General features: G+C 46.9%; 1 protein-coding gene across 2 annotated transcripts in view; it reads right to left on the bottom strand.

Annotated features, from left to right (window-relative positions):
- LOC120913215 (carbonic anhydrase 12-like) overlaps positions 1–16391 on the bottom strand; it is a 46616-nt gene that overhangs the window by 25073 nt on the left and 5152 nt on the right. The gene's annotated exons all lie outside the window — the stretch shown is intronic.

Below are 16391 nucleotides of genomic sequence, written 5' to 3'. Positions count from 1 at the left end.
CCCGCGCTGAGTTTGAACCACTGCGCCAGCATATACCGAGCGTAGTACACTCGGGTATAGTCGGGCAGGCTCGGCTCCTCTCGCGTAAAGGACGTACAGGAGGCACAGGACGTGACCGCAAGAAGGAGCCGAGCCTGCCCGACTATACCCGAGTGTACTGCGCTCGGTATATGCCGGCGTAGTGGTTCAAACACAGCGCAGGAAGCGGGTATCGGCGTATATCGTGATTTTGCCCTGATTTTCAGGGCAAAAAAGTGCGCGGTATATGCCGATAAATACGGTATATGTGTAGATCTCCTTTTCAAGGACTGATTAATGTCACATGGGGGACATGCCTAAGAGTGAGCATATACCATCCATATCCTGCAGTTGCCAGCAAATACACAGGGCACAATAGGAATCGGAGAGGAACTATGGGGTGCTATGGCAAAAGGTGCCTAAAAACGATGTTTGTGTACATAGTTTGTTAGTATACATAGTTAGTCAGGTTGAAAAAAGTCCATCTAGTTAAAAAAAAAAACATACAATCCCATTTACACAATCCTATACCCACAGTTGACCCAGAGGAAGGTGAAAAACCCCAGCAGAGCATGATCCAATTTGTTACAGGAGGGGAAAAAATTCCTTCCTGATCCCCCGAGAGGCAATCAGATATTTCCTGGATTAACTTTACCTAAAAATATTATTATCCAGTTATATTATATACATGTAGCGCCCTGCTCCTGATGACCAGGCGCTAATGTCAAATTTAGAGGGTGTCTGAGCTGGTAGTTTGGCTCAGACTTTGTTAATTGGGGCTAAATCAACGTCTGTTTCGGCTATGGCTGTGCCTGGAGGGACTTCCCTTTGTTTGCCTGTAGATGTCGATACCACCACAGGCCAATGTTGGAACTAAGGCAAGCCATGATGTATTGGGTGTCTTTCCTCGGGAACAGCCCAGTGGGGGTGGTCTCCCCACTGGGCATGCTGGGGAAGACGCCATTTTTATGGGGCTTTTTCGCCTCGTGGCCCTCCTGGCGCGAGGTATGTGTCGTGTGATGCTGGCCCGAAGCTGCATTTTTGCTTGGTAGGCCCAGTTACACCGACTGGGGCCTACACCATGGAGGTGATCCTGTGCCGTCTGTCCTGTCATCTGATTGGCTGAAGGCACAGGGGCCCCCATTAGAAGTCTAGCAGAACAAGAAAAGATGCATGGAGGACAGCATAGAGGAGGAGCCATCCCACAGCTCGCCACCATCACCCACTGCCTGACTAGCAAGTAAGATGGGGTAAGTACTGGGCAGACAGCAAGTGGGCTAGGGTCACAGTAGCGGCATTTGATGGGCACAAGTGGCTGCATTTGATGGGCACAAGTGACAGCATTTGATGGGCACAAGTGGCAGCATTTGATGGGCACAAGTGGCAGCGTTTGAGGGGCACAAGCTTACAGAATATAAACTCTACTTTTGACCATTAGACTTCTCCTCCAGGAGGTTCCTAAGGCCCCTTTCACACTGGGGCGGGAGGTGCGCTGATGGTATAGCGGCGCTATTTTTAGCGCCGTTATACCGTCGGAATTGCAGCGGAATTCGGCCGCTAGTGGTGCGGTTTTAACCCCCACTAGCAGACGAAAAAGGGTTAATACCGCCGGCAATGCGCCTCTGCAGAGGCGCATTGCCGGCGGTATTACCATGGTTTCCCATTGCTTTCAATGGGAAGAAGCGGTAGAGAAGCGATAAACACACCGCTCCTTCACCTCTCCAAAGATGCTGCAAGCAGGACTTTTGGAATGGTCCTGCTAGCGCACCGCTCCAGTGTGAAAGCCCTCGGGTATACACCGAGACTACAGGGCAGGAGTTTTCCTGGCGGTATTTAGGCGCTATTTTTAGCGCTAAAATGCCTGAAAGTGTGAAAGGGTAGGCGTGAGCAATGAAAATGCACCCAAAAATGGAACTTCCGCATTTCTGAATCCTCTCCCCTCCAGTGTCACATTTGGCACCTTTCAGGGAGAGGGGGGAGCAGATACCTGTTTAATACAGGTATTTTGCTCCCACTTCCAGGCATATATACCCGTGCCATCCACGGGTACGCCACTTCCGGCGCCTTCTCCTTCCCCTCCGATGTCTTCTGGGAGACACACAGGTCCCAGAAGATAGCAGGGACCAGTGGCATTGCACGTGCCTAGTAGGGGCGGCAGCACCCGAGAGCTGAGCGATTGATCAGCTTCGGGGTGCCGACATCGCGGGCGCCCTGGACAAGTAAGTGTCCTTATTTTAAAAGTCAGCAGCTGCATATACACTTTAGGCTGCGTACGCTTTAATTCTACATTTTTCATTGTAAGAATGTTATTAGCACAATCAATAATTGTTATACCCATTAGAGGGGTAAATCAACATTTATTTTAGACCACAGTGATGAGAAAATTAGTAAGAACAGAATGGAAATTTTTGTGTATTTCGTTTTTTTAAACAAGGCATTTCCCTGTTCTGCCTAGTGACAGGACAGTGATCTACTGCTACCTGTCATTGGGAGCAGTGATCAGTCTTGGCACTTGTAGCCCAGCCCCCCTACCGTTAGAATCACTCCCTAGGACACACTGAACCCCTTCTTCGCCCCCTAGTGGTTAACCCCTGCCCTGCCAGTGTAATTTTCACAATAATCAGTGCATTTTTATATGTACAAATGACAATGGTCCCAAAATAGCGTCAAAAGTGTCCGATGTGTCCGCCATAATGTCGTAGTCACAATTACTAGTAAAAAAAAAAAAAAATTATTAATAAAAAATGCTTTAAACTTATCCCCTATTTTGTAGACGCTGAGGCCCAGATTCTCAAATGACTTACGACGGTGCAGCGCCATGTACGCCGTCGTAAGTCCTAATCTGACCCGTTGTATCTATGCATAGATATCCATTAGATCCAACAGGCGTAAGTCTCTTACGCAGTCGGATCTAAACTGCAATTTTTTTTTTGCCCGCTAGGTGGCGTTTCCGTCGAATTCCGCGTTAAGTATGCAAATTAGCTAGATACGCAAATTCCCGAACGTACGCGTGGCCGACGCAGTAAAGTTACGACGTTTACGTTAGTTTTTTCCCGGCGTAATGTTGCCACTGCTATATGGTGGCATAAGTGCGGCGCAACAATGTTAAGTATGGCCGTCGCTCCCGCGACGAAATTTTAAAAAGTTACGTAGTTTGCGTAAGTCGTCCGTGAATGGGGCTGGACGTCATTTACGTTCACGTCTGAACCAATGACGTCCTTGCGGCATACTTTGGAGCTATGCACACTGGGATATTTTACAGACGGCGCATGCGCCGTTCGTTCGGCGCGGGGACGCGCTTGATTTAAATGATACACGCCCCCTACCCGCCGAATTTGAATTCCGCCGGGGGATTTACGCTACGCCGCCGCAACTTACGGAGCAAGTGCTTTGAGAATACAGCACTTGCCCGTGTAAGTTGCGGAGGCGTAACGTAAATCAGATACGTTACGCCTGCACAATTTTGCGCGGCTGTACGTGAATCTGCCCCTATAACTTTTGCGCAAACCAATCAATATACGATTTTCTGCGTTTTTTTTTTTTTACCAAAAATATGTAGAATAATACGTGAGAAAGAATTTTTTTTTTTTTATATATATATTTTTTGGAGATATTTATTATAGCAAAGAGTTAAAACAATTGCTTTTTATTCAAAATTTTCACTCTTTTTTTTGTTTATAGCGCAAAAAATAAAAACCGCAGAGGTGATTAAATACCACCAAAAGAAAGCTCTATTTGTGGGGAAAAGAAGGACGCCAATTTTGTTTGGGTGCAACGATGCACGACTGCGCAATTGTCGGTTAAATCGACGCAGTGCCGAATCGCAAAAAATGGCCCCGGTCATTGGGCAGCCGAATCCTCCGGGGCTGAAGTGGTTAAAAGGAAACAAAATCTTTCAAACAACATGTAGTAGTCCAATCTTAACAAAATAAATAAATAGCCCTAATGCCGCGTACACACGATCATAAATTCAGACAAGAAAACCGTGGATTTTTTTCAGACGGAATTTTGGCTCAAACTTGTGTTGCATACACACGGTCACACCAAATTCCACCTGTCAAGTACGCGGTGAGGTACAACACTACGACAAGCTGAGAAGAATGAAGTTCAATGTTTCTGAACATTGATTTTGCGCATGCATGTTTTTTTTTGCGTGTTGGAATTGCATACAGACGATCAGAATTTCCGACAAGAACTTTTCCCGTTTGAAAGCTGGTTTTCAAATTTTCCAATTTTTCTTGGCTGAAATTTCCGACAGAAAAATTTCTGATGGAGCCTACTACACACGTTCGGCATTTCCGACCAAAAGCTCACATGAGACGTCTCTTGTCGGAATTTTGGATCGTGTGTATGCGGCATAAGGCTAATTTCACACTGGGGCAGGGGGTGTTCGTGGCAAAGCGTTACTAATTTTAGTGACGCTTTTCGGCCATTAGGGGGGGCTTTTAACCCCTAACGTCCGAATAAAGGGTTAAAAGCCCCCGCAAAGCACCGCTGCCAAAGCGCTTTGTAGGCGATTCGGCAGCGCTGCCGATTGATTTCAATGGCTCCACTCCTCCACCGCCCCAAATATGGTGCTTGCAGGACTTTTTTTCCTGTCCTGCAAGCGCACCGCCCCAGTGTGAACTCACTCTTTTTTTACACTGGGGTGGCTTGAGAGGAGCTTTACATGCACTATTTTTTGCGCAAAATTGCCCGAAAAGCACCCCATTATGAAAGGGGTCTAACTGTTGGAAAAGCTAAAAAAGCTGAAAAACCTAGCAACAAATTATGGCTCTCTCTATTGGCTAATAAAAAAAAAACAGCAAAGCTCAAAAATGCTGTGTAAAACCACGCAAATCGCTCTTTAGCCCTGGTTCCCATTAAGGCGATTTGGCATGCTATTTGACATTGCCGGCAATTGCAACATCCAAATTGGTGCGATGCCACATTTGCAACGCCGCACCGATTCCCAAAAGTAGTTTGTGTACTACTTCGGGGGATTTTGGCAGTGGCGGTGCGTCCATAGTGGGCGCAGGAGTCCCACCCCCTCTCTCCTGCACTCGTCAATCAACAATACATAGATTCATGCATTGCATGAATTATGTATTGTCGCCACTGCCGCCCACTATTCAGGTGTCCAGCCCCCTGTTGAGCGCCGGCCATCTGAATAACAGCGGTGGGTGTGTATTGGAAGTGCCTATCAGAGCCTGTGGGCTCTAATCGGCTTATAAATGGTTAACCAGAGGGCACACAGGCTGTGTTCCCTGGTTAATACTGACCCGCGTCTCAGCCAATCAGGTTCACCGGGTCTGGTTACCGGTCACCTCATTGGCTGAAGCGACATCGAGGGCGGGAGAAGACATCAAGGGAGCGTGGAGGAGGAGGGCTGACCTGAGAAAGGTAAGTGCTGGGCGAGGGCAATCTGGCGGTATTTGAGGGGGCAAACTGGCGGCATTTTACAAGGCAAGCTGGCGGCATTTTACAGGGCAAACTGGCGGCAATTGATGGGCACAGTGGCTGCGTATGTGGCGAGAATTGATGGGCACAGTAGCGAGAATTGATGGTACAGTAACGATAATTGATGGGCACAGTGGCTGCGTTTGGGCACAGTGGCGACAATTGATGGGCACAGTGGTGACAATTGATGGGCACAGTGGCTGCGTTTGATGACACAGTGGCGACAATTGATGAAACAGTGGCGACAATTGATGAAACAGTGGCGACAATTGATGGGCACAGTGGCTGCATTTGATGAAACAGTGGCGACAATTGATGAAACAGTGGCGACAATTGATGGCACAGTGGCGACAATTGATGACACAGTGGCGACAATTGATGGGCACAGTGGCTGCATTTGATGAAACAGTGGCGACAATTGATGAAACAGTGGCGACAATTGATGAAACAGTGGCGACAATTGATGGGCACAGTGGTTGCGTTTGATGGCACAGTGGCGACAATTGATGGCACAGTGGCGACAATTGATGGCACAGTTGTGACAATTAATGGGCACAGTGGTTGCGTTTGATGGCACAGTGGCGACAATTGATGGCACAGTGGCGACAATTGATGGCACAGTGGCTACAATTGATGGCACAGTGGCGACAATTGATGGCACAGCGGCGACAATTGATGACACAGTGGCTACAATTGATGGCACAGTGGCGACAATTGATGGCACAGTGGCGACAATTGATGGCACAGTGGCTACAATTGATGGCACAGTGGCGACAATTGATGGCACAGTGGCGACAATTGATGGCACAGTGGCTACAATTGATGGCACAGTGGCGACAATTGATGGCACAGTGGCGACAATTGATGGCACAGTTGTGACAATTAATGGGCACAGTGGTTGCGTTTGATGGCACAGTGGCGACAATTGATGGCACAGTTGTGACAATTAATGGGCACAGTGGTTGCGTTTGATGGCACAGTGGCGACAATTGATGACACAGTGGCGACAATTGATGGCACAGTGGCGACAATTAATGGGCACAGTGGCTGTGTTTGATGGCACAGTGTAGACAATTGATGGCACAGTGGCGACAATTAATGGGCACAGTGGCTGTGTTTGATGGCACAGTGGAGACAATTGATGGCACAGTGGTGACAAATGATGGCACAGTGGCTGCGTTTGGCACCGTGGCGACAATTGATGGCACAGTCATGGCAATTAATGGGCACAGTGGCGACAATTGATGGCACAGTGGCGACAATGGATGGGCACAGTGAGGCTGCAATTGATATATTTTGAGCACCAGCCGCCACTGGATTTCGGGGTGCGATTTCTATTGACATTTGTGCAGAAACCCGCTCAGATGTCTCTGAAATCGGGACTGAGATGCTGGAATGAAATCGCACGATACTGTCGGTGTGAACCAGGGCTAAAAGTGTGCAAAAACATGGAGAAATGCTCAGGTGTGAATGCAGCCTTACAGAAACCGTTTTCTATTACATAATACAACAAAGTCCTGTATGTATGAATATATATCATTTTACTATATATGATCAGTATGCTGGATTGCTGGGCTCTAGTTATTACATCCTCCAATCAACAAGATCCCACCTGTTGCATGAAATGTAGAGGGTCACAGAGAGGGCAGGAAGTACAGACGACACTCACAGCTCCAGTTCTGCACACTGATGGAGAGACTACAGCACAAGTGCCAGGAATTTGGGTAGATAAAACAATTGCATGGTTTTATAATGTTACACCAAGTCTGATTGATGTACTGCATGCATACAAGTAATTCTGGGAAATAAGATAAAGGATCATTATGTATTTTATAGTTCTAATCTGTCTGTGATTTCCAGGGACAGTTTCTGATTCTAAAGTCTTGTCCAGAACACTTTCCTGCCCATTCACACCAGATATCTCCGGGGTTTCTATGCATTTCCACAGGTGTGTGTACAAGGGTTTGATGCGAGTGTACATGTGTTTGCAGTGCGGTCTAAAGCCCCATACACACTATTACACAGATTTTCTGCCGATTTTTTGTCTTCAGATTTACCAAAAAATGTAGTGCAAGCTGGGCCTTTTGGAAGGAATTTGGGGGCCCCAAGCAAAATGGACATGGAAGCCCCCCCACCGCACGCACCGCCCCCCATGTTCTTTTTACTCCCCCCGGCCCCTCCCTATGTTTTTTTTTTTGCCACCCCCCTGCCGGGTCCATACCGCGCAGCAGCAGATTCAGTTTCCTGTTCCCGGCCGGACTGACAGGAAGTGCGCACTCGGGCCCGGATTCACGTACGAGTTACGCCGGCGTATCTCCAGATACGCCGTCGTAACTCTGAGTCCGAGCCGTCGTATCTATGCGCCTGATTCTTAGAATCAGTTACGCATAGATTTGTATTAGATCCGACCGGCGTAAGTCTCTTACGCCGTCGTATCTAAGTTGCATATTTACGCTGGCCGCTAGGGGCGTGTACGCTGATTTACGCCTAGAAATATGTAAACCAGCTAGATACGCCAATTCACGAACGTACGCCCGGCCGTGGCAGTACAGATGCGCCATTTACGTTCGGCTTTTCCCGGCGTAAAGTTACCCCTGCTCTATGAGGCGTACCAATGTTAAGTATGGACGTCGGGCCAGTGTTGAATTTTTCACGTTTTACGTCGTTTGCGTAAGTTGTTCGCGAATAGGGCTGGGCGTCATTTACATTCACGTCGAAAGCATTGGCTTCTTGCGGGTTAATTTGGAGCATGCGCACTGGGATACTTTCACGGACGGCGCATGCGCCGTTCGTAAAAAGCGTCATTTACATGGGGTCACATTAAATTTACATAACACATGCCCACATCTTCCACATTTGAATTAGGCGGGCTTACGCCGGCCTATTTACGCTACGCCGCCGCAACTTTGGTTTGAGAATACGCCACTTGCCTGTCAAAGTTGCGGAGGCGTAACGTAAATAGGATACGTTACGCCCGCACAAAGATGCGCGCTTCTACGTGAATCCGGGCCTCAGTGTGCACTTCCTGTCAGTCCGGCCGGGAACAGGAAACTGAATCTCCTGTACCGCACGGTACCCGGCCACGCTACAGAGAATGGGAAGTGACGACTCGAGGCAGCAGTGCTGCAGGCTCTCTATAGAGAGCTAAGGCGGCTGCTGCATATAGGAAGCACAGCAAGGGCCCTGATTGGGGCCCCAGGCCAGCTCGGGGCCCCAAGCAATTGCTTGGTTTGCCTGCCTTGTAGCGACGGGCCTGAGTGCAAGGGCCTGCCTGATTGCATACAAATTGAAACTCTTAAAGGAAAAAAAATTTTTTTGCTGAAATGACTGTTTACAGGGTATAGAAACATAATAGTTAACAGATTAAAGTAAATCTGAAGACAAAAATCTGCAGAAAATCAAATAGTGTCTATGGAGCTTTAAGCCTCGTACACACGATTGGATTAGCTGACGGGAATTGTGTGATGGCAGGCTGTTGTCAGAAAATCCGACTGTTTGTATGCTCCATCGGACAATTGTTGGGATAGCACGCTTTAAAATTTGAAGACAACAAAAGTGTGTTGTCGGATTATCTGATTGTGTCTACACAAGTCCTTCGGACAAAACTCGAAAGTACAAACCTGCATGCTCAGAAGCAATGCTCACCATAACACAATATTAGCAGAAGTTGGCCAAAGGGTGGCGCTAAAGAGCTGAAAAAAACACGTAGTTTTGTGTATGTTGGCTCAAAAAGTTCTGCCGTCTGTATGCATACCAAGTTCACAGCCAACGCCCTTCGCACAAAATTCCACGGATTTGTCCGATGGAAATCTGATCGTGTGTATGAGGCTTAAAGGCCCGTACATACGATCGAATTAGCCGACGGGAATTGTGTGATGACAGGCTGTCAGAAAATCCGACCGTTTGTACGCTCCATCGGACAATTGTTGTCGGATTTTCCACCAACAAATGTGGGATAGCATGCTTTTAAAAATTTTCAACAACAAATGTGTGTTGTCGGATTATCCGATCGTGGCTGGTTTTGGAATGATGTACGCTTCCTCCTAGGTAGATAAACTTCCTGTCCTATCATCCTTGTTTGATACAGGGTAATCATATCTTCATCAGGGGGAATTCTAGAATTCCCCCTGATGAAGATACGATTACCCTGTAATCGTACCAGCCGCTGTAATACACAGAGTGGTGCACTGACCCACCTGGTACATGTAAGTACCACACTGGGGGGTTGTTCTTGTTTGTTTAATAAAACATTTAAAGCGATATTACACGATCAAGGCTTTTTATTCCCCATTATTCCCAAGATACTGCGTAGGAAACCCAGGATCCTGTTACCATATAGAACCCAGGGGTGGTTCACAAGAGTGTATTGATTGAGCATAATTGCCATGTCACACGCTCTAACGTGAGCATTTAATACCTAGGGGGGTCACTGGAATAAGAGCACCAATGTATGATCTGCAACACCTGTCAATCATTTTCAGACGCATGGATTTATAAGAATGTCATCAGTGCTATTACTGGATACCACGCATATGCACTTTTTTCAACAGGACAGTCACAGCATTGTTTTTATAAAAAGACTTGTTTTTGCACAATAACACTTTTTGCTATTTAACCACTTAAGACCCGGACCTTTAGGCAGCTAAAGGACCTGGTTAGTTTTTGCGATTCGGCACTGCGTCGCTTTAACAGACAATTGTGCGGTCATGCGACGTGGCTCCCAAACAAAATTGGCGTCCTTTTTTTTACACAAATAGAGTTTTCTTTTGGTGGTATTTGATCACCTCTGCGGTTTTTATTTTTTGCTCTATAAAAAAAAATAGAGCGACAATTTTGAAAAAAATTCAATATTTTTTACTTTTTGCTATAATAAATAACCCCCAAAAACATATATACATTTTTTTTTCCCTCAGTTTAGGCCGATACGTATTCTTCTACCTATTTTTGGTAAAAAAAATCGCAATAAGCGTTTATCAATTGGTTTGCGCAAAATTTATAGCGTTTACAAAATAGGGGATAGTTTTATTGCATTTTTATTATTATTATTTTTTACTACTAATGGCGGCGATCAGCGATTTTTTTCGTGACTGCGACATTATGGCAGACACTTCGGACAATTTTGACACATTTTTGGGACCATTGTAATTTTCACAGCAAAAAATGCATTTAAATTGCATTGTTTATTGTGAAAATGACAGTTGCAGTTTGGGAGTTAACCACAGGGGGCGCTGAAGGAGTTGTGTTGCACCTAGTGTGTGTTTACAACAGTAGGGGGGTGTGGCTGTAGGTGTGACGTCATCGATCGAGTCTCCCTATAAAAGGGATCACACGATCGATGAAGCCACCACAGTGAAGCACGTGGAAGTGTTTACATACGGCTCTCCCCGTTCTTCAGCTCCGGGGAGCGATCGTGAGGGGGTGGCTAGAAACGAAAAGCCGCGCACTCGTCCCGGATCGCTCCCTGAGGCTTAGCGACCGCCGCATGTACCGGGGGGGTCCCGATCGGACCCCCGACCCGCGGAAAGGCAGCGACGTGCGGGCACGTCGTTCTGCCTGTCCGTGCCATTTTGCCGACGTATATGAACATGCGGCGGTCGTTAAGTGGTTAATAAACACCAACCTCAGCTGGCTCATGCCATGTGTAGGAAAAAAAAAATGCATTTTTGCTTGCACGTGATTGGATGATGAATGTCCGCAGAGCTTCTGCTCATTTACTAAGCCCTGGAGCAACTGATCTTACAGTATGAAACTGCACATTACAAAGTGCACAGTCTATTTGCCTTTGGTAAATCAACTCCTATCTGTCCATGTATACATAGGCTTTTAGCAGAGTTTAGGAGCGAACGTGTTTAGATGAGGTTAAACCTCCCTCTCCTGCACACAGAATTGCCTTCAGGATGGGAACTTTTTGACCGAGGGCCGCGGTTTGCTTTTTTGCAGTGTTTTGCGGTTTCCTGCAGACTGCGGTCAGGGTAGGCTTGTGTACATGTAGCCTTAGAGAGTTGTTATTGGAACAAATTTCCCTTTTTATATTTCTCTATTTCTGATTTGATGGCAACTCAGAATTTTGGATTTTTCACTCTCAGTCCTGGTGACCATGATCTAGTGCAGGGGTCTCCAAACTTTCTAAGCAAAGGGCCAGTTTACTGTCCTTTAAACTTAAAGGGGGGCAGACTGTGGCCATTGGGAGTAGAAATTGTCCTGGCATCAGTGGGAGTAAACTATGCTTCTTTGTTATTAGGGGGGGGGGGGGATAGCGCCCTGTTGTTGGTGTCAGTGGCAGGAGAAGTGTCCCATCTTTGGTGTCACTGGGAGGAATAGTGCCCCATCCTTGGTAATAGTAAGAGGAATAGTGCCCCTTTGTTGGTATCAGTAGGATGAATAGTGTCCCATCCATGGTGTCAGTGGGAGGAATAGTGTCCCATCCATGGTGTCAGTGGGAGGAATAGTGTCCCATCCATGGTGTCAGTGGGAGGAATAGTGTCCCATCATTGGTGTCAGTGGGAACAATAGTGACCCATCTTTGGTGTCATAGGGAGGAATAGTGACCAATCATTGGTGTCAGTGGGAAGAATAGTGACCCATCATTGGTGTCAGTGGGAAGAATAGTGACCCATCATTGATGTCAGTGGGAGGAATAGTGACCCATCATTGGTGTCAGTGGGAGGAATGGTGATCCATCATTGGTGTCATAGGGAGGAATAGTGACCCATCATTGGTGTCAGTGGGAACAATAGTGACCCATCATTGGTGTCAGTGGGAACAATGGTGACCCATCTTTGGTGTCATAGGGAGGAATAGTGACCAATCATTGGTGTCAGTGGGAAGAATAGTGACCCATCATTGGTGTCAGTGGGAGGAATGGTGATCCATCATTGGTGTCATAGGGAGGAATAGTGACCCATCATTGGTGTCAGTGGGAACAATAGTGACCCATCATTGGTGTCAGTGGGAACAATAGTGACCCATCTTTGGTGTCATAGGGAGGAATAGTGACCCATCATTGGTGTCAGTGGGAAGAATAGTGACCCATCATTGATGTCAGTGGGAGGAATGGTGATCCATCATTGGTGTCATAGGGAGGAATAGTGACCCATCATTGGTGTCGGTGGAAAGAATAGTGACCCATCATTGGTGTCAGTGGGAGGAATAGTGATCCATCATTGGTGTCAGTGGGAAGAATAGTGACCCATCATTGGTGTCAGTGGGAAGAATAGTGACCCATCATTGGCGTCAGTGGGAAGAATAGTAACCCATCATTGGCGTCAGTGGGAGGAATAGTGATCCATCATTGGTGTCAGTGGGAAGAATAGTAACCCATCATTGGCGTCAGTGGGAGGAATAGTGATCCATCATTGGTGTCAGTGGGAGGAATAGTGACCCATCATTGGTGTCATAGGGAGGAATAGTGACCCGTCATTGGCGTCGGTGGAAAGAAAAGTGACCCATCATTGGTGTCAGTATGACGGATTCCAACAGGTTACAAATACTTTAGGTGTTCATTTCTGGATAAAATATAGACACTTCTTTCCCATGGGTTTCCGAAAATGTTCAACATTAAAGCCAAATGGGAAATTCTATAGTGTAGATTTACTGGTTTGCATCCTTGTAAAAATGGGCAACTTTTTTCATCTATTTTTTTTTATCATTATTAGCGCCCCCCAGTGGGTGATATCGATACTGGTAAGGGCAGCCAGAATGAGCGATGACAAGCTACGACGTAAAAAAGCATACAAGATGCTGCAAAAACGGCTGGTGAGTACATGATTTTGAACAAATAGTAGTACCCTCTTTTTTTACTGGTAACCGCATTCATCATAATAAAAAAATGTAAGCATAATTGGGCTATGTTTTCGATTTCAGGGAGAATTTGCAGTCTACTACTGGGTAATGTTTGGGTTAAAAAGTGAGCCAGTAGCCAGTGTTTGGGATGTGACCCAAAACGACAAAATAATGCTTGTGTATCTTCCAGAATACTGAACAATGTCTAAAATCTTGGCTGGACACCAACTAATACAACACTCTTCGAAGTGCATTTGACAGCTTTAACCCCTGGATCCCCGTACTAGCGCGTCAAAACCGGGTGCTGTGCACGTGGCTGCCGGGTGCTTGCAGAGCAGCCCTATTCACTTTAATAGGTTGCATGTGGCGGGCCTAGCGTCAAGGGGTATGTGGGGCAGGGGGGCATGTGGTAAAACCATGGCTGAACCACAAGGTTTTACCACCATTGTGAACAGTTTATTTTTCTTTTGGGATAAAGGTTTTAAATTAATTTTAAAAAGCTGATCATTGTAAGCAACCCTGTCCATGGTAAATGATTTGTCTTAACATGTGAAAGTTGGCCATAGATGGTTCGAATCTTGGCCAGTTCAGCAGGACCAGACGAAATTCGAACCATGTATGGGCAGGCTGATTTTACATAGCATAGCATACTAGCTCATTATGATTGACTTACTGTACCTGAGATCTAAGCCCCCGAAGTTCTCCTCGGTCCCCTCAGCCACCGGCGCCATGTCTCCTACAATCTTCTTCCTTGTATCGCTGCTCCGGCGTGGTGACTGTCCGGAGCGGCGATAACGTCACTCCCGTGCATGCGTGGGATTACGGCATTAACCCCCATTCACAAAAACGGCACGCTCAGTGCGCCTGCACCGTTGTCTACGGCGCGCATGCTCCGTAGACATTGGTGCAGTCCTTGCTGCAAATATCTCCTTAACCGTGTAGGTTAAAGCGGTGGTTCACCCTCCTTCACATCATTATACCATTACATTCGGCATCGTAGCGCGAGCTACGGTATGCCGGTCTTAAATTTTTAATCCCCGTACTCACTGTGCTATCGATCATTGAAGAATCCGACTCCCGCGGGGAATGGGCGTGCCTATGGAGAGGGAGGATGATTGACGGCCGGCTCTGGCACGTCACGCTCCCCGAAGACAGCCGGAGTAGGTCTCGGCTCTTCACGGCGCCTGTGCACAGGCTATGCGCAGGCGCCGTGAAGAGCCAAGCCTATTTCGGCTATTTCCGGAGAAGCGTGACGTGCCAGGGCCGGCCGTCAATCACCTTCTCTCACCATAGGAACGCCCATTCCCCGGAATCTTCAATGAGCCATAGCACAGTGAGTACGGGGATAAAAAATGTAAGACCGGCATACTGTAGCTCGCGCTACGATGCCGAATGTAATGGTAGAATAACATTTTTTTTTTTTTTTTTTTAATAGGGTGAACCCCCGCTTTAAGGAGATATCTCTTGCACCTACAGGTAAGCCTTAATATAGGATTACCTGTAGGTGCAAGTTGTAAGGAGGGGTTTACAACCACTTTAATGTCTAATCCGCTGTCAACAAAAGTGAGTGCACCTCTAAGTGAAAATGTCCAAATTGGGCCCAATTAGCCATTTTCCCTCCCCGGTGTCATGTGACTCGTTAGTGTTACAAGGTCTCAGGTGTGAATGGGAAGCAGGTGTGTTAAATTTGGTTTTATCGCTCTCACTCTCTCATACTGGTCACTGGAAGCTCAAGATGGCACCTCCTGACAAAGAATTCTCTGAGGAACTTAAAAAAATAATTTTTGCTCTACATAAAGTATGACCTAGGGTATAAAAAGATTGCCAAGACCTTGAAACCGAGCTGCAGCACGATGGCCAAGACGATACAGGCATTTAACAGGACAGGTTCCACTCAAAACAGGCCTCGGGATGGTTGACCAAAGAAGTTGATTACATGTGTTCAGCGTCATATCCAGAGGTAGACGTTTGAGTACATCCAGCATTGCTGCAGAGGTTGAAAGGATGGGGGGGGGGGGTTAGCCTGTCAGTGCTCAGACCATACTCCGCACACTGCATCAAATTGGTATGCAGGGCTGTCGTCCCAGAAGGAAGCCTCTTCTAAAGATTATGCACAAGAAAGCCCGCAAACAGTTTGCTGAAGACAAGCAGACTAAGGACATGGATTACTGGAACCAAGTCCTGTGGTCTGATGAGACCAAGATAAATGTATTTGGTTCAGATGGTGACAAGCGTGTGTGGCAGCAACCAGGTGAGGAGTACAAAGACAAGTGTGTCTTGCCTACAGTCCAGCATGGTGGTGGGAGTGTCATGGTCTGGGGCTGCATGAATGCTGCCGGCACTGGGGAGCTACAGATCATTGAGGGAACCATGAATGCCAACATGTACTGTGACATACTGAAGCAGAGCATGATCCCCTCCCTTCAGAGACTGGGCCGCAGGGAAATATTCCAACATGATAACGACCCCAAACACACCTCCAAGATGACCACTGCCTTGCTAGAGAAGCTGAATGTAAAGGTGATGGACTGGCCAAGCATGTCTCCAGACCTAAACCCTATTGAGCATCTGTGGGGCATCTTCAAACGGAAGGTGGAGGAGCGCAAGATCTCTAAGACGCACCAGCTCCGTGATGCCGTCATGGAGGAGTGGAAGAGGACTCCAGTGGCAACCTGTGAAGCTCTGGTGAACTTCATGCCCAAGAGGGTTAAGGCAGTGCTGGAAAATAATGGTGGCCACACAAAATATTGACACTTTGGGCTCAATTTGGACATTTTCACTTAGGGGTGTACTCACTTTTGTTGCCAGCAGTTTAGACATTAATGGCTGTGTGTTGAGTTATTTTAAGGGGACAGCAAATAACCGCGCTGTCCCATTGATTTAAATGGGCAGCAGCCGTGGAGGAGCGGTATACACACCGCTCCTTCACGGCTCCAAAGATGTGGCAAGCAGGACTTTTTTGAGGAGACAGCAATCTTTTTCACTGGAGACAATAGAGCAGCACTTTTAGGGCGAATTGCAGGTGCTATTTTTAACACTATAGAGCCTGCAATATGCCCTCAGTGTGAAAGGGATAATTGAACACTTCAGAGCTCTTCTGAGCAGCTTATATTAAAGTTATAGGGTGACATATCTATTTCCTATATCTGTAA

The sequence above is a fragment of the Rana temporaria genome, chromosome 9 (genome assembly GCF_905171775.1).
Source record: "Rana temporaria chromosome 9, aRanTem1.1, whole genome shotgun sequence".
Classification (NCBI taxonomy): domain Eukaryota; kingdom Metazoa; phylum Chordata; class Amphibia; order Anura; family Ranidae; genus Rana; species Rana temporaria.
This window is presented reverse-complemented; position numbering and strand designations above follow the sequence as displayed.